Source organism: Coenobita brevimanus, chromosome 5 (assembly GCF_032717465.1).
Source record: "Coenobita brevimanus isolate Jiangsu-jjx chromosome 5, ASM3271746v2, whole genome shotgun sequence".
Lineage (NCBI taxonomy): Eukaryota > Metazoa > Arthropoda > Malacostraca > Decapoda > Coenobitidae > Coenobita > Coenobita brevimanus.
The window spans coordinates 30,085,152-30,100,559 of NC_136958.1; the positions used below are offsets into that span (position 1 = coordinate 30,085,152).

The following is a 15,408-nucleotide window of genomic DNA, read 5'->3' on the forward strand; positions in this document are numbered from 1 at the left end:
TTTATAAAAAATTTTGCGAACTTTATGAAATAGGAGTCCAGAAGCACATCCCACAGAACAAAGAAGCAGAAAAGAAAACAAACAAATGGTTCAATACAGAATATAAGAAATCATAAGAAAAAAGAGATTTCTTGTGCAATAGATACAGAAGACACAATAGTAAAAGGGCATATAATAATTACAAACAGGCAAGAAATGGTTATACAAGAATAAGGAGGGAAGCCCAAAAACAGTTTGAGGAGGATATCATGAATAAAAGCAGTGATCAACCGAAGCTATTTTACAGCTACATCAGAAGGAAAACCAAAGTAAAAGATAAAATACAGTCCATTACGGACGAGGGAATCACCTATACACAAGAGAAGGATATTTGTGAAGCACTAAACAAGAAATTCCAGTCAGTTTTTACAGAGGAAAAAAAAAATTGAGAGGGATTATGTAGAACATGCATGCCCACACATACTACCAGATATACAAATATCAGAAAAAGTAATACAAAAAGAGCTAAGTAAATTAGACAAAGGAAAAGCAAATGGTCCTGATGAAATTTCATGTTGGGTACTACGTGAATGTGCAAAGGAGTTAAGTAAACCATTATTTTTAATTTTCAAGAAACCCTTGAGTCAAGGTAAACTACCTGAGATTTGGAAGAAAGCAAACATTGTTCCCTTATTCAACAAAGGGAATAGACAAAATCCACTGAACTACCGACGAGTATCACTAACCAGTGTTTTAAGCAAGGTATTAGAAAAGCTTATAAGAAAAGCTTGGGAAAATAATCTAGAACAACACAATATGATAACAGAAAGACAGTTTGGTTTCAGAAAAGGAGAATCATGTGTTACTAATCTGTTGAGCTACTATGACAGAGTAACAGACACGTTACAGGAAAGAGAAGGATGGGTGGACAGTATCTATTTAGATTTCAAGAAAGCATTTGACACAGTACCACACCAAAGACTTCTATGGAAACTGTACCATCAAGGAAGAATTCGAGGCAAACTGTATTGTTGGATGCAAGATTTTCTCATAAGAAGAGAAATGAGAACAGTACTAAGGGGAAATTACTCATCATGGAATGAAGTGACTAGTGGAGTACCACAGGGCTCAGTGCTGGCACCAATCATGTTTTTAGTGTATATAAATGATATAGACAGTAACACTGGAAATGAAAGCTATCTAAATATGTTTGCAGATGATGCAAAAATACAAAGGAGAATTACTAACAGACTCTTGTAAAGACCTACAAGAAGAATTAAATAAACTTCATGAATGGAGTAATACATGGGAAATGGAATTCATTGTGGACAAGTGTCATGTAATCAAGTTTGGTAAAAGTCGAAAAAGACCTGATTGGGATTATACGTTAGGAAATAAAACCCTACACACTTCAGAAAGAGAGGACCTAGGTATGATTATCAATAACAGACTATCTCCGGCTGACCACATCATTGAGAAGGTACGGAACATGTATACACTGCTCGCAAATATGAGAATAGCATTCACATACATAAATGTAGACATGCTAAGAAAGATAATAACATCATTCATCAGACCAACCCTGGCGTATGCATCAGTAGTCTGGAGTCCTTATCTGAAAACACACATAGACAAGATTGAAAAAGTTCAAAGGGCCGCTACAAGATGGGTACCAAGCTTAAGGGACCTAAGCTACGAAGAAAGACTAAATAAACTGAATCTACCAACACTACAGGAAAGAAGGAAAAGAGGTGACATGATTATAGTATATAAATGCATATCAGGGAAGGAGAAAATAGACATAAATGATTACTTAACCTATGGGGAAGCATCAGCAAGAAGACTATCTATCTATCTATCTATAGCCCGACGCCCTAATCCCGCAAAGGGTGGCCGCAGACAAAACGCCTCCAAGTCACTCTGTCACCCACCATTTGACTCCCCTCCCCCCAACTAATCCCCCCCTCCCTCATATACCTCTCAACTCCATCCCTCCACCTCATCCTCGGTCTACCTCTCCCTCTCCCTCCCTCCACCTCACCTACATACACCGTCTTGGTCAGTCTTTCATTCTCCATTCTCTCCACATGTCCAAACCACCTAATCTTTTCAACCACATCCACATCTACCCCACAACGTTCCTTCACTTCTTCATTCGTCAACCTGTCCCTCCACGTCACTCCACATGCTCCTCTCAAGTAACTCATTTCCACTGCTCTCACTCTTGACTTGTTCCCCTCTTGCAAGGTCCACGCCTCGCTTCCATACGTCAGGGATCGCAAGAAGACACTGCAAAAAACTGCATAAGAAGAGAGGTGATAAAGACGTAAGGAAATTTAGTTTCCCAAATAGAGCAATTGATCAGTGGAATGCACTACCGAACGAAATAGTGTGTGCCAAAACACTTTACAATTTCAAGGATATGTATGATAAATATGGTTTAAGACACGGGACAGTACGAGCTTGACTCATTCCTGTAAAGATACAATTAGGTAAGAACAATTAGGTAAGAAGACATGAGCTCACGCTCACACACGCCTGCACACACGCATATGCACGTGCACACACACACAACGCCCCTCTTCCCCCATAAACACACCTGCAATACATGGAAGACTATGACCCTATTGACCTACATTTTGCCTCCTTGCCCATCTAGGCTAAGATCACCAAAGAGAGCCATCATGTTTTTATAGCACACAGAGAAAGCCTTTGTGGTCACCTGGTGTTTGAAGGTAGGAAACAAGGAAGCTCTCGCCACAAAAGAAAAAAGAAGAAGAAGAGGAACTGCTAAAAGCCCGTAGGTGTTGTGGTTGGAGTGTGTGTGTGTAGAGGGGGAGGGTGTGTGTGTGGGAAAGGGTGTGGGTAGGTGTGCTTGTGGATGTGAGTGTGGGTGTGCGTGTGTGTCTTTATGTTCGTTAGTGTATATTTAAGTGCTTGTGCTCGAGCAGGATATACGCTGTTCTTCTGGCAATACTTTGTGCGGGAGGAGGGGAGCGAGTGTGCGTGTGGGTGTGGGTGTCTGTGTGGGTGTGGGTGTGCGTGTGTGTCTTTACATTTCTTTGTGTATGTTTCATGTCCTAATAGGATGTACTCTGTTGATATATCAATACTCTTACATATGTGTGTGTGAGGGGCGGGTGTGGGCCTGTGCGTACGGGTCCTTACATCTGTTGGTGTATGTTTAAATGCTTTTGCTCACGCAGGATATAAATAGTTGGTACTGTAGTACTGATATATATATATATATATATATATATATATATATATATATATATATATATATATATATATATATATATATATATATATATATATATATATATATATATATATATATATATATATATATATATATATATATATATATGTATATATATATATATATATATATATATATATATATATATATATATATATATATATATATATATATATATATATACATGCACACAGAGTCCCCGACCGAGAGGGAAGGGCGCTTTTATTAGTTTAAAACCGGTCGGTGGATCTCGGTCCGTAACCTGCCTGTGATGAATCTGGATAACTTTGAGCTGAGTGCACAATATCCACACTGGCGCTGCATCTTTCAAGTGTCTGCCTTATCAGCTTTTGATTGTAGGTTATGCGCCTACAATGGCTATAACGGGTAATGGGGAATCAGGGTTCGATTCCAGAGAGGGAGCCTGAAAAACGGCTACCACATCCAAGGAAGGCAGCAGGCACGCAAATTACCCACTCCTGGCCTGGGGAGGTAGTGACGAAAAATAAAGATGTGAGACTCATCCAAGGCCTCACAATTGAATGAGCACACTTTAAATCCTTTATCGAGGATCTATTGGAGGGCAAGTCTGGTGCCAGCAGCCACGGTAATTCCAGCTCCGATAGCGTATATTAAAGCTGTTGAGGTTAAAAGGCTCGTAGTTGGACTACAATTCCAAACTGGTGGTACACCTCCCGGTGTCTACTGTCATGCTCCGAACAGCCTGGTATTTAACAGCCCAGGCCCCGCTGGCTCGCCCGGGGTGCTCTTCATCGAGTGTCCCGAGTGGCTGGCAAGTTTACTTTGAAAAAATTAGAGTGCTCAGAGCAGGCTACATGAATGGCCTAAATGTCTATGCATGGAATAATGGAATAGGACCTCGGTTCTATTTTGTCAGTTTTCCTCAGAACCCGAGGTAATGACTAATAGAAACAGGCGTGGGCATTCGTATTGCGACACTAGAGATGAAATTCTTGGACCATCGCAGGACGAACTACTGTGAAAGCATTTGCCAAGGATGTTTTCATTAATCAAGAACGAAAGTTAGAGATTCGAAGGCGATCAGATACCTCCCTAGTTCTAACCATAAGTGATGCTGACCAGCGATCCATTGGCGTTATTCCCATGACCCAGCTGGCAGCTTCCGGGAAACCAAAGTCTTTCAGTTCCAGGGGAAGTATGTTTGCAAAGCTGAAACTTAAAGGAATTGACGGAAGGGCACCACCAGGAGTGGAGCCTGCAGCTTAATTTGACTCAACACGGGAAATCTCACCAGGCCCGGACACCAGAAGGATTGACAGATTGAGAGCTCTCTCTCGATTTGGTGGGTGGTGGTGCATGGCCGTTCTTAGTTGGTGGAGCGATTTGTCTGGTTAATTCCGATAACGAACATGACTCTGGCCTATTAACTAGTCGACGGATCTCCATTAATTGGTGTCCAGTTCGCAACTTCTTCTTAGAGGGATAAGTTGCAATTCAATGCTGGGTGATACCCATATATCCAAACCATACGTGCTCCCTACATGTAAAATGGGTTCGTGGAGGATTTGTACCCCTCTCTGTAAAACAGATAACTCAGAGTTCATGGCAGAGGGATAGGTGGAATTTCTTACTCAACTGCCGGTGACAACAGGATTCTCCTGCCTGTCCTTCCTCTAAGCCATGAAACTATGTACAATGCTGGGTGATATCAATATATCGAAACCAAACATGCTCCCTACGTGTTAAGTGGGGTTGGTGAAGGATTATGCCCCTCCCTGTAAAACAATTAACTCTAAGCCCTTGGCCACCCCGTTTGGGATTTATGGCGTCTGGCAATGAATGAATGAATGAATATATATATATATATATATATATATATATATATATATATATATATATATATATATATATATATTATATATAGATAGATAGATAGATGGACAGATAATATATATATATATATATGTGTGCGTGCGTGCGTGCGTGCCTGTGTGTGTGTGTGTGTGTGTGTGTGTGTGTGTGTGTGTGTGTGTGTGTGTAGTTTTGGAAGCACATGCGCATATGATTGGAAATGTGTGAGCCCATTTGACAATATACTGTATACTACAGGCAGGTAGCTTGTAATCTGGGACAAACATTTCCTCTGTGCCAGCTTCATTATCTTATTATTCCTCAACTTTCAACTCCAGTCCCAGTACACTTTTCCAGGCCAAGGTCACGCCAGCCATAACGCAACAGCTCTGTTCCCTCCCCGCCCCCCTCCCTGGACACCTAATTTTAATTAATGAAAGCTTATGGCATTGCCTATCCCCAGTGATACTTCCCGAGCAGCGTAAACCAGCCTCACGCAGGCCAGAATGATATTACTCTATGTATGCAGTTATGGACATCGATCTACGTTAGGGGTATTCTCATACCTGCCCGTTCCTGGCTTTGTTCTGCCTCTCTCCATTCCTCTCCCCTTCTCCAGCCTTCTATTTCCTCCTGCTTCCCTTATCATCACTCCCTCTTTCCCCTCCTTGTTGCGTGTTTTTTTTTCTTCAAGTACACTTGGTACTTCAGTCATACAGGCATCGTCGAAGCGATTTCAGCGGGAAATGATTGGGCAACGTCGCACCTTCGCTCGGGAATAAATGAAAAAATTCTGTTAATCAAACAAAATAATAATCAGAAACGCCGTGTCTTGACATTTAACCAACCTATACCTAATCAACTTAGACCTAACCTAACGTAAACCTGCCATAATACCTTATTTTATTTGGGAGGATGAAGACGCGACATTGCAGATTCTTTTCTCGAGGTCCTCAAACGGACTTTGCCAATAAGTATGGATAACTAAGTGTTCCTGAAGGAAAAAAAAATGCTTCCTGGTCTCGATCCCTTTGTCACACACTTTCTACTTCCCCCTGTCACCTCCCCCCCCCTCCTGCCCTATAATCCATATTCATCTACTTTACACCACTCCCTTTCACCACCCCACTGTCAGTCTATCTTCCACTCCCTTCTCTCTTTCCTTCCTTTCTCTCTCCTCCTCTCTTTCTATTTCCCTTTAATGTCCACCTCTCTCTCTCTCTCTCTCTCTCTCTCTCTCTCTCTCTCTCGAGGTAACTATAATAAAATCATCTGGTGGCAATTTAATAACCATACTGTATATATGACTTTGTGATAGAGAATGGTTTAACTTTCGTCCTACAGTTATCCAGAGAGAGAGAGAGAGAGAGAGAGAGAGAGAGAGAGAAATTATTGCTAGCAGTGTTAGTAAGTAAACAAAAGGGAGATTCAATTGTGTGTGTGTGTGTGTGTGTGTGTGTGTGTGTGTGTGTGTGTGTGTGTGTGTGCTTTAGCAATATTTTTACTTTATCTGTCTCAGTACCCCTCTCACCCACGCACCAAGAGCTGCTTCCTACCAGATATACCAAATAAGAGAAGCAGCCAGCCTCTCTCCAGCTTCCCTCTCTCACCCCTGTTTCTTACAACCATTAATCTTACTTTTTTTTTAAGCTATCTTCTCGTCTTTCTCTCAGCGTCACGTTATTAAATTTTCGTCCTCTACTTTTATTTTCCTTGTCAGAGTCTTGGCTGTTATGATTTGACAGATACCCATATTCCATTCCCCTGTCCTCTCTCTGTCTGTCTGTCTGTGTTCCTCTCTCTCTCTCTCTCTCTCTCTCTCTCTCACACACACACACACACACACACACACACACACACACACACACACACACACACACACACACACAGCTCCCCACGCACACAACAAAGCCCCACGACGAACGAACCAATTATAATATATATTTTTCTCACTATATCTTCAGTCCCCTCGTTCGGAACAGACTGCCTTCCATCGTCCATTAAGCCCCTGATAACTTCACCTACAAAGGAAGGAAAAATAACGAAGGAGCCCACAAAACAGGGCATTGCGGAGAAGTAAACCACGTCTCTCAATGGGGGAAGGTGGATGAAATGTGGAAAGTGAAGGCTGGGGGGTGGAATGCTGTGTGTGTGTGTGTGTGTGTGTGTGTGTGTGTGTGTGTGTGTGTGTGTGTGTGTGTGTGTGTGTGTGTGTGTGTGTTGTGCTCCTCATCTGAGTACTGTTTAGCCTTCAAATCTGTTTCCATGGTAAGATTTCTCCCCCAAAACAAGAAGATTCCCAGTTAGTTCGTTATTCGTTTAAGCTTATAGTACCTCTTTCCTTCACACTTACAGTATACCTCACTTACTGTATCCCCCCCTCCTCTCTCCCTTGCTCCCTGCCCCACTTAATAATTCTCTCACAGCATCCTTTCCGTCGTACTTTCCTCACCTCCTTAACACTCTCCTTCCCTCCTTCCTCATACCCTCCTTCGCTGTCTTCCTTACTCACTCCTACCCCTCTATCCCCCTCACCGGCGTTTTTGTCCTACCTATTTGTCTTCACAACCGCCTCACCCTCATATCTTTCTATGCTTTCTCTTTCTCCTTCTCACACACCGTCGTCTCCAAACATGTCCTCAGCTTCACACCCACCCTTTTTTCATATACGCACTTCATATATATACCTCCTTTCTCCAACCTCCTCACCACACACACACACACACACACACACACACACACACACACACACACACACCCGTATGCGCTCGCTGTTGTGCTTTAACCAAGAATACAAACCTCCCCAAGCTGAAAAATGTGAACCGCACAGTGGGCCAAATACAGTAGGTGAGAAAACGGGTGACAAAATATGAATAATAAAGAAACGCAGTGAGAGAGAGAGAGAGAGAGAGAGACACAGACAGACAGACAGACAGACAGACAGAGACAGACAGACAGACAGACAGACAGACAGACAGAGACAGACAGACAGACAGACAGAGACAGAGACAGACAGACAGTCAGACACAGACAGACAGACAAACAGACACAGAGTGTTTCACTGCTGCGTGTGCGAGCCTTTGTGAATTACTGTATCAAAATTGCCTGGGTGCTCCTCATTAAGTATTGTGGATGAGGCGGTCGTTGTGAAGGCGTTATTGGAGGCCGGGAAGTAATTAGTATTTTCTTTTTTCCTTCGGGAACTAGTGATCATCCAGTCACATTGGCAAAGCAGGATCGAGTGTCACGAGAAAAGACGCAGCGCGTCGAGCCTTCGTCACTCCCTCCTCCCCCCAAGCAGAATAAAAGTATTATGATAGGTTAACGTTAGGTTAAGAATAAGTTCTTTAGGTTGTATAGTTTGGCCCATTGTGAAGACACGGCTTTTCTTGCGATTTTTTGGTTTGATTAGAGGAATTGTATCATCTATTCCAGAGCGAATGTGGTAGGTTGCCAAATTATTTCTCGCTGAACTTGATTCGACATGCCAATATGACCGGATGACTAAGTGTACCTGAAGAGAAAAAACACAATGAAAGGGAATCTAGCAAAGGAGGCCTGGAGCTATGGGGTGGAGGAGAGGGGAAGGAATGAGGACTAAGGGAAGGTGAGGTAGAAGGGAGAAGTAGGGAGAGAGGAGGAAATGGGGAGTTGGAGCATTCCTGGGAGTGGGTTGTTGGGGGAAGAACATAAGAAGAGAGGATACCTGCAGTAGACCGGTTGGCCCATGCTAGGCAGCTCCTAGAAGAGTAACTGAGCTACTAGAATGAGATAAAGGTAGCAAAGAAAAAGGCTCTCCCCCGCCCTCCAAACACTTTAGCCGAAGCCGGCAGGAAAAAGTCAGAAAGAACACCACTCAGTATAGAATAACTGGTGTGGACATTTTACAGGAAAGTGTGAAAGGAGAGTAGAGACTATCATAGTGTAACCTGAAAAGGAAATTTTATGAATTAGTGTTGGTTACAAGATTTTTTTTTTTTTTCTATATCCACCCCTTATTTGTCATATGCTTATCTAGCCTATGCTTGAAACTCTTAATGGAAGAGGCAGCAACTTCTTTACTAGGTAGCTTATTCCGTTCATCTACTACTCTATTACCAAACCAGTTTCTACCTATTTTCTTATTGAAACGGAATTTTTCTAGTTTCAAACCATTACTTCTAGTTCTATCCTGTATGCTCACTTTAAGTACCTTGCTTATATCTCCCTTATTTATACCCTTCATCCACTTAAACACCTCAATTAAGTCTCCCCTTACTCTACGCCTCTGTAGCGAATGCAGACTTAGTCTTTTCAGTCTGTCTTCATATGACAGGTTCAGAATGTCATGTATGATTTTTGTCATTCTTCTCTGTACATTTTCTAAGGAATTAATATCCATTCTATAGTAAGGACACCAAAATTGTACAGCGTAGTCTAAATGTGGCCTTACTAATGCTAAATAAAGTTGCAGTATTACTTTTGATGATCTAATGCTCTCGCTTCTCGAAATAAATCCTAGGACCCTATTTGCTTTATTTCTCGCATTAATGTACTGTTGCCTTGGTTTAAGGTCGTTACTAACCATAACTCCTAGATCCCTCTCGCATCCTGATTTGCTAATTTCTTTGTTATCTAAGTTGTATTTAGTGTCTCCAATGGTCTTGCCTACGTTAAGTACTTTACATTTTTCGACGTTAAATTCCATTTGCCAAGTTTTAGATCATTTGAACAATGTATCGAGGTCTTTTTGTAAGCTATGGCAATCGTCAGTCGAGTTAATGATACGCCCTATTTTTGTATCGTCGGCAAATTTGCTGATGCTGCTAGTGACTCCAAAGTCTAGATCATATATATATATATATATATATATATATATATATATATATATATATATATATATATATATATATATATATACATATATATAATAAATAATAAGGGACCGAGTACTGAACCCTGTGGTACACCACTAGTTACTAATCCCCAGTCCGACTTAGTTCCATTTATTAATACTCTCTGCTTTCGTCCTTTCAGCCAGGATTCTATCCATTTTAAGATATCGCCGTCTATACAGTGTGCTCGAGCCTTTTTAACTAATCTTTCGTGTGGGACTCTATCAAAAGCTTTATTAAAGTCCAGATAAATAACATCATAAGTTTTATCACTATCTACTGCCTCATAGACCTCCGAGTAGAATGACAACAAGTTTGTGAGGCAGGATCGTCCTTGCCTGAATCCGTGCTGACTCGTTTATAAGATTAAATCTTTCTGAGTGTTCTCTAATCTTATTTGCCAAAATTTACTCGAACATTTTTCTACTATTGACGTTAGACTTATTGGACGATAAATCGACGTAGCTGATTTATCACCCGTTTTAAAGATGGGCACTACGTTTGCGGTCTTCCACGCCCCTGGAACTTCTCCTGAAATTAAAGAGTCATTAAATAATCTTAAAAGTGGTTGACATAATTCTTCTTTGGTTCTTTTATAATTTTTGCTTATATATCGTCCGGACCTGGCGATTTTTGAGGTTCTAACTCATTAATTTCTTTCAATACGTCCTCCTTACTAACAGTTATTTTACTAAGAATATTTTCCGTATTCTCATAGTAAAAATTTGCTGCTTGAGGGACCAGGTCTAGATTTTCCTTGGTGAATACTGATATGAAATAATTATTTAGGACGGAGCACATTTCTTTATCTTCACTGGTAATGTCACCTGATTCTGTTCTAAGTGGTCCAATCCTATCTTTATTTTTCGTACAGTACATTTGATAAAAACCCTTAGGGTTTTCTTTCGATTCACTAGAAACCTTAATTTCATAACTTCTTTTTGCTTTTCGTATCTCCCTCTTTACCTCTCCATTTAAAATCGCGTTCAGGTTACACAAGTGTTCCTCTCCACGTTTTATTTTTTTGTATATTCCTTTCCTTTGGCCTATGAGAGATTTTAATTTGTTGTTTAACCATCTTGGTTCTGAATTATTCGTTCTAAGCAGTTTTGAAGGGATATATCTATCTTGGCCTCCGTGAATTATATTTACTAACTCTTTATACTTTTCACTGGTCGAACGTCTGCTTGGTACTGGAGCTGAGTTAATCCCCGTCACCTGGACTACACTCCCATCTGCCACCTCACCCTCCTCAGACACCTGGCACACATTCCCACGTGTTTCCTGCCCCTCACCTATGACCTGGAATTCTCTATTGACCTGCGACTCCCTAAAATAGCTATTCTCCCTACGGAATACCGCTCTAAAATAAGCTCTTAAGCGATCGAAATCTCCTAGACGAAAGTTAGGAACGGTGGAGGTATTTTCAGTGGAACAGGCATCCCAAATAAATTTGAACTTAATTTCTTCATGATTGCTATTATCAAGTCGTCCACCAACCTCTATATCACTAATGATATTTTCTTTATTAGCTGAAACCAAATCTAGTATATTATTACCCCTGGTGGGCTCCCTGTTATACTTATAAAGGAAATTATCCTGAACTACCTCTAGAAATTCCTCTGACTCTGCATCCCCTGTCTGATTTCTCCAATCTATCCTTGGCAGATTAAGGTCCCCTACAATTATTACTAAGTTGGACTGTGATGCTTTCCTAATTTCCTCCCAAAGGTATTTACTATCTGCTCTACTTAATTTTGGAGATCTGTAAATTGCTCCTAAGACCAATTTCTCCCTGTTACTAATTTCAACCCAGACACTTTATTTACTTTAATGTCTGCTTTATTATAAGAGTTTAATGAATCCTTTACATAAATAGCTACCCATCCCCCCTTTCTTCCCAGACGGTTTGACACAAAAATATTATAGCCTTTTATCTGATATTCTGCTAAAAATTCTCGAGTGTCTGTATTCATCCAAGTTTCACCAATAATGGCATGTCTATTTTCTCTGTACAAATTAAAGCCCTCAGTTCAACCATTTTATTACGTAAACTCCGGCTGTTTGTGTAGTACACTTTCAGATTATTACGAGAAGTTATGCCTTTACTTTGAGATTTACAGTTTTTTATTTCATTACTAACTGGGAAACTCTTTACTTTACTAATATAAAAATTTTTTATACTATCGCTTATCACCCTTCCATCATCGCTTGTTCTGTCATCTATCATCGCATGCTCAATATGAGGTGCCTGAGTGGATGTATCTACACTAATGGTTGAACTTTTGTTCTTAAATTTGCAAGTCTTGATGCCTCTGTTCAAACATGGTAATAATGATTTCTGAGTGTAGTTGCAGTAACTTCCTGTACTTCTACTTCTTAACCTCGAAAAAATCTTTCTAACTCCCTATCTATCATTCCAGCTAAAACAGTAACTCCCTGCCTGCTAAGATGAGTCCCATCCCAACTATACAAGGCACTCCGTCCATAAAACCGGTCCCAGCTGTCTATGAAAGGTATTGCATTATCTTTGCAATACCTTTCAAGGCGGCAATTAAAACCTATTGCCCTGCTCAACCACTCCCTCCCAACCCACCACCTGGGTAAAACACCAAGCACTACAGGGATTCCTCCCCTCTTCCTAACCTTCTTTAACATCACCTTATACTTCTGCCACAGTCCCTCACTCTTACGGCTACTAAGATCATTGCCTCCTACACTGAGGCACACACTGGGTTTATCACCACTATCCTTCACTATATTTGAAATTTTTTCTATCACATTAGCCACCCTGGCCCCTGGAAGACATACATGTTTAGCGAATGGAGTATATATAGCTCTGTTAAGATATCTCACCTGGGAGTCTCCAACAACAGCAACATTTTTCTTACCTTTCTTGTTCTGAATATATTTATGTGTACTAGAAGTTCTCTCACCATCCTTCTCCTCTACTTCCCTCTCTGCCTTCCCTTCACATTCATCCCATAGTGCGTCGAAGGTATTAGTGGTCTTAACTTCCGTTTGCTTCTTAAGAGTGAACTTCGTTGCACCCTTGTGAACTAGTGTCCAACCTTCAGCCTTTTTCTCTTTCTCCTCCAACATCTCCTCCAGCAATTTCCTCATTTGTGACTTCTCCTGCCTGAGAATTTATACCTCCCGCTTCAGTTCGAGAAGTTCCTCCTTTAATTCAAGGTAGTCCTTTTCAATACCTGTAGTGGGGACACAGCTCTTTGCCGAGGAAGCCATTACGCACAAATTCACACAAGGTAGCACAGCACTATCACGGGTCACTACAACACACTAGCAAAACACTTTCACGGATCACTTGCACAACACTATCACAGGTCACTACAACACACTAACACAACACTGTCACAGGTCACTAAACCACACTAGCACAACACTATCAGGTTACTAGCACGTCTGAGCAGACTGACCTCACGAGAGCGGAAGAGAGAGGGTGGGGGGGACGTGTGCGGGTGGAGGTGAAAGAAGTAGATGTAAGAATACTTGGGTAGTGGTGAGGGAGGAGGTTGGGTTTGGGGAGGGGGGGAGTCCAAGGATTTGTAGGGATGAAGATTGGAAGGAGCACTGAGTGAGGGTGAAATGGCTTACAGTGTTTTGCTTGTGCCTAGCCTAAAAAAAATTATCTAGCAATTCGTATGGCGTATTCAGTACGAACAGTGAATATTTAGTTCTGGAATGGGGTCACGTGAAGGTGTGAATGGCAGGCAATAGAACTGCTGCGCTTTAAGAAACAGACTACAAAATCTAGAACTAACTGTGAGGGTGGTAGGAAGAATGCTGGGCTCCAGGGAAAAGACTATCAACTATAAGCGAACTGGAATGATAAACCTGCAAGGATAACTAGTGGTAAAGGTGCAAGAACTAGGATGGCGTTGCTTCACGAATGACGGTTGTGCTCTGACAAAAAGTTCTTTGACTTCTGAATCACGCGAGCGGGTTAAGGTACTGAGGAAGGAGTGTGTGTGTCGGAAAGGGAGAGGGAGGAACATCAAGGATTATTTATTTTGTTCCCATTCAGGCGGGTAGGTTTTACTACTCCAGTGTGTATGTGCGTGCGTGTGTGTGTGTGTGTGTGTAGTGTGTGTGTGTGTGTGTGTGTGTGTGTGTGTGTGTGTGTGTGTGTGTGTGTGTGAGAGAAAAAAAAAATCCCTGAAAAACAAGCTACTATGTATATTGCTCAATTTCCACTCATTTATTCTCTCTGACATTACCTACAAGCACTCTCTCTCTCTCTCTCTCTCTCTCTCTCTCTCTCTCTCTCTCTCTCTCTCTCTCTCGTGCTCCCTGGAGCAGTGTCAGAGGGGTGCGTGCGTCCCCCCTCAATCTTCACACCCGCAGTCAGGAATATTCCACCACCGCGCTATTATTTCACTTGCTTGTCTCTCATTAATTTTCCTGGGGAAAGGCTGTGTTATTTGGAAAGCTAGTTTTTATGAACAATGATTTCAGTTTTTTCTGGATTTATGTGGTCCTGTCTACCTCGCTGTCTCTCTCTCTTCAGTTTTTATTTTCTCTGTGTAAGAATTCATGTGTATTTGTCCTGTGTCCCTGTCTGTCTGTCCGTCTCTCTGTCTCTCCACGTCCCTAAAGTACTGTTATTATATTTGAAAGTTTTCCCTCAACCTTTCAGAGATTTATTTGTTTTGCCTCTGTCTGTCGTATGTTTTTCAGGCTTTCTTTCTGCTAGACTATGTGTTTCGATAATTTTGCTGCTTCGAAAATTGATGTTACCCTTTGGTATCTGAGACTTGATTTTTACCTATCATTGATTTCTCAAGGTTTGGATTTGTGCGTGCGTGTATTTGAGCGTCTGTGTGTGTGAGTGTGTGTGTGTGTGTGTGTGTGTGTGTGTGTGTGTGTGTGTGTGTGTGTGTGTGGGTGGGTTGGTGGGTGGGTGTGGGTGTGGGTGTGGGTGGGTGGGTGTGTGTGTGGGTGCACGTCTTTACATTTGTTGGTGTAATTTTAAGTGCTTGTATTCACATAGAATATACTCTCTTGATATCTCAATAATGCCTGCGTGTGTATGCGTGTGTGTGTGTGTGTGTGTGTGTGTGTGTGTGTGTGTGTGTGTGTGACTCTTTTTTTGCACTGTCTCAATTCCCCTTTCACCTACAGACCAAAAGCTGCTTCCAACCAGATGTACCAAATAATAGAACCAGCCTGCTTTCCTCCCGCTTCCCTCTCTCACACTTATTTCTTACAGCCATTAATTTAATGTTCATTTTAGGTTTCGTCTCGCCTTTGTCACAGCGTAGCGTTATTAAATTTTCGTCCTTAACTTTCATTGTACTTGTCAAAGTTTTCATTAGTTTAATTTTACAGGTGCACATTTTCCTTTCCCGTCTTCTGTCTGTCTGTCACACACACACACACACACACACACACACACACACACACACACAAACACACAACAAAGCCCCAGGACGAACGAAC

General features: G+C 41.5%; 1 pseudogene; it reads left to right on the forward strand.

Moving 5' to 3' along the window:
• Positions 1 to 3,279: 3,279 nt before the first annotated feature.
• On the forward strand, positions 3,280 to 4,412 carry LOC145399272 (small subunit ribosomal RNA; annotated as a pseudogene).
• The last annotated feature ends 10,996 nt before the right edge of the window (positions 4,413 to 15,408 follow it).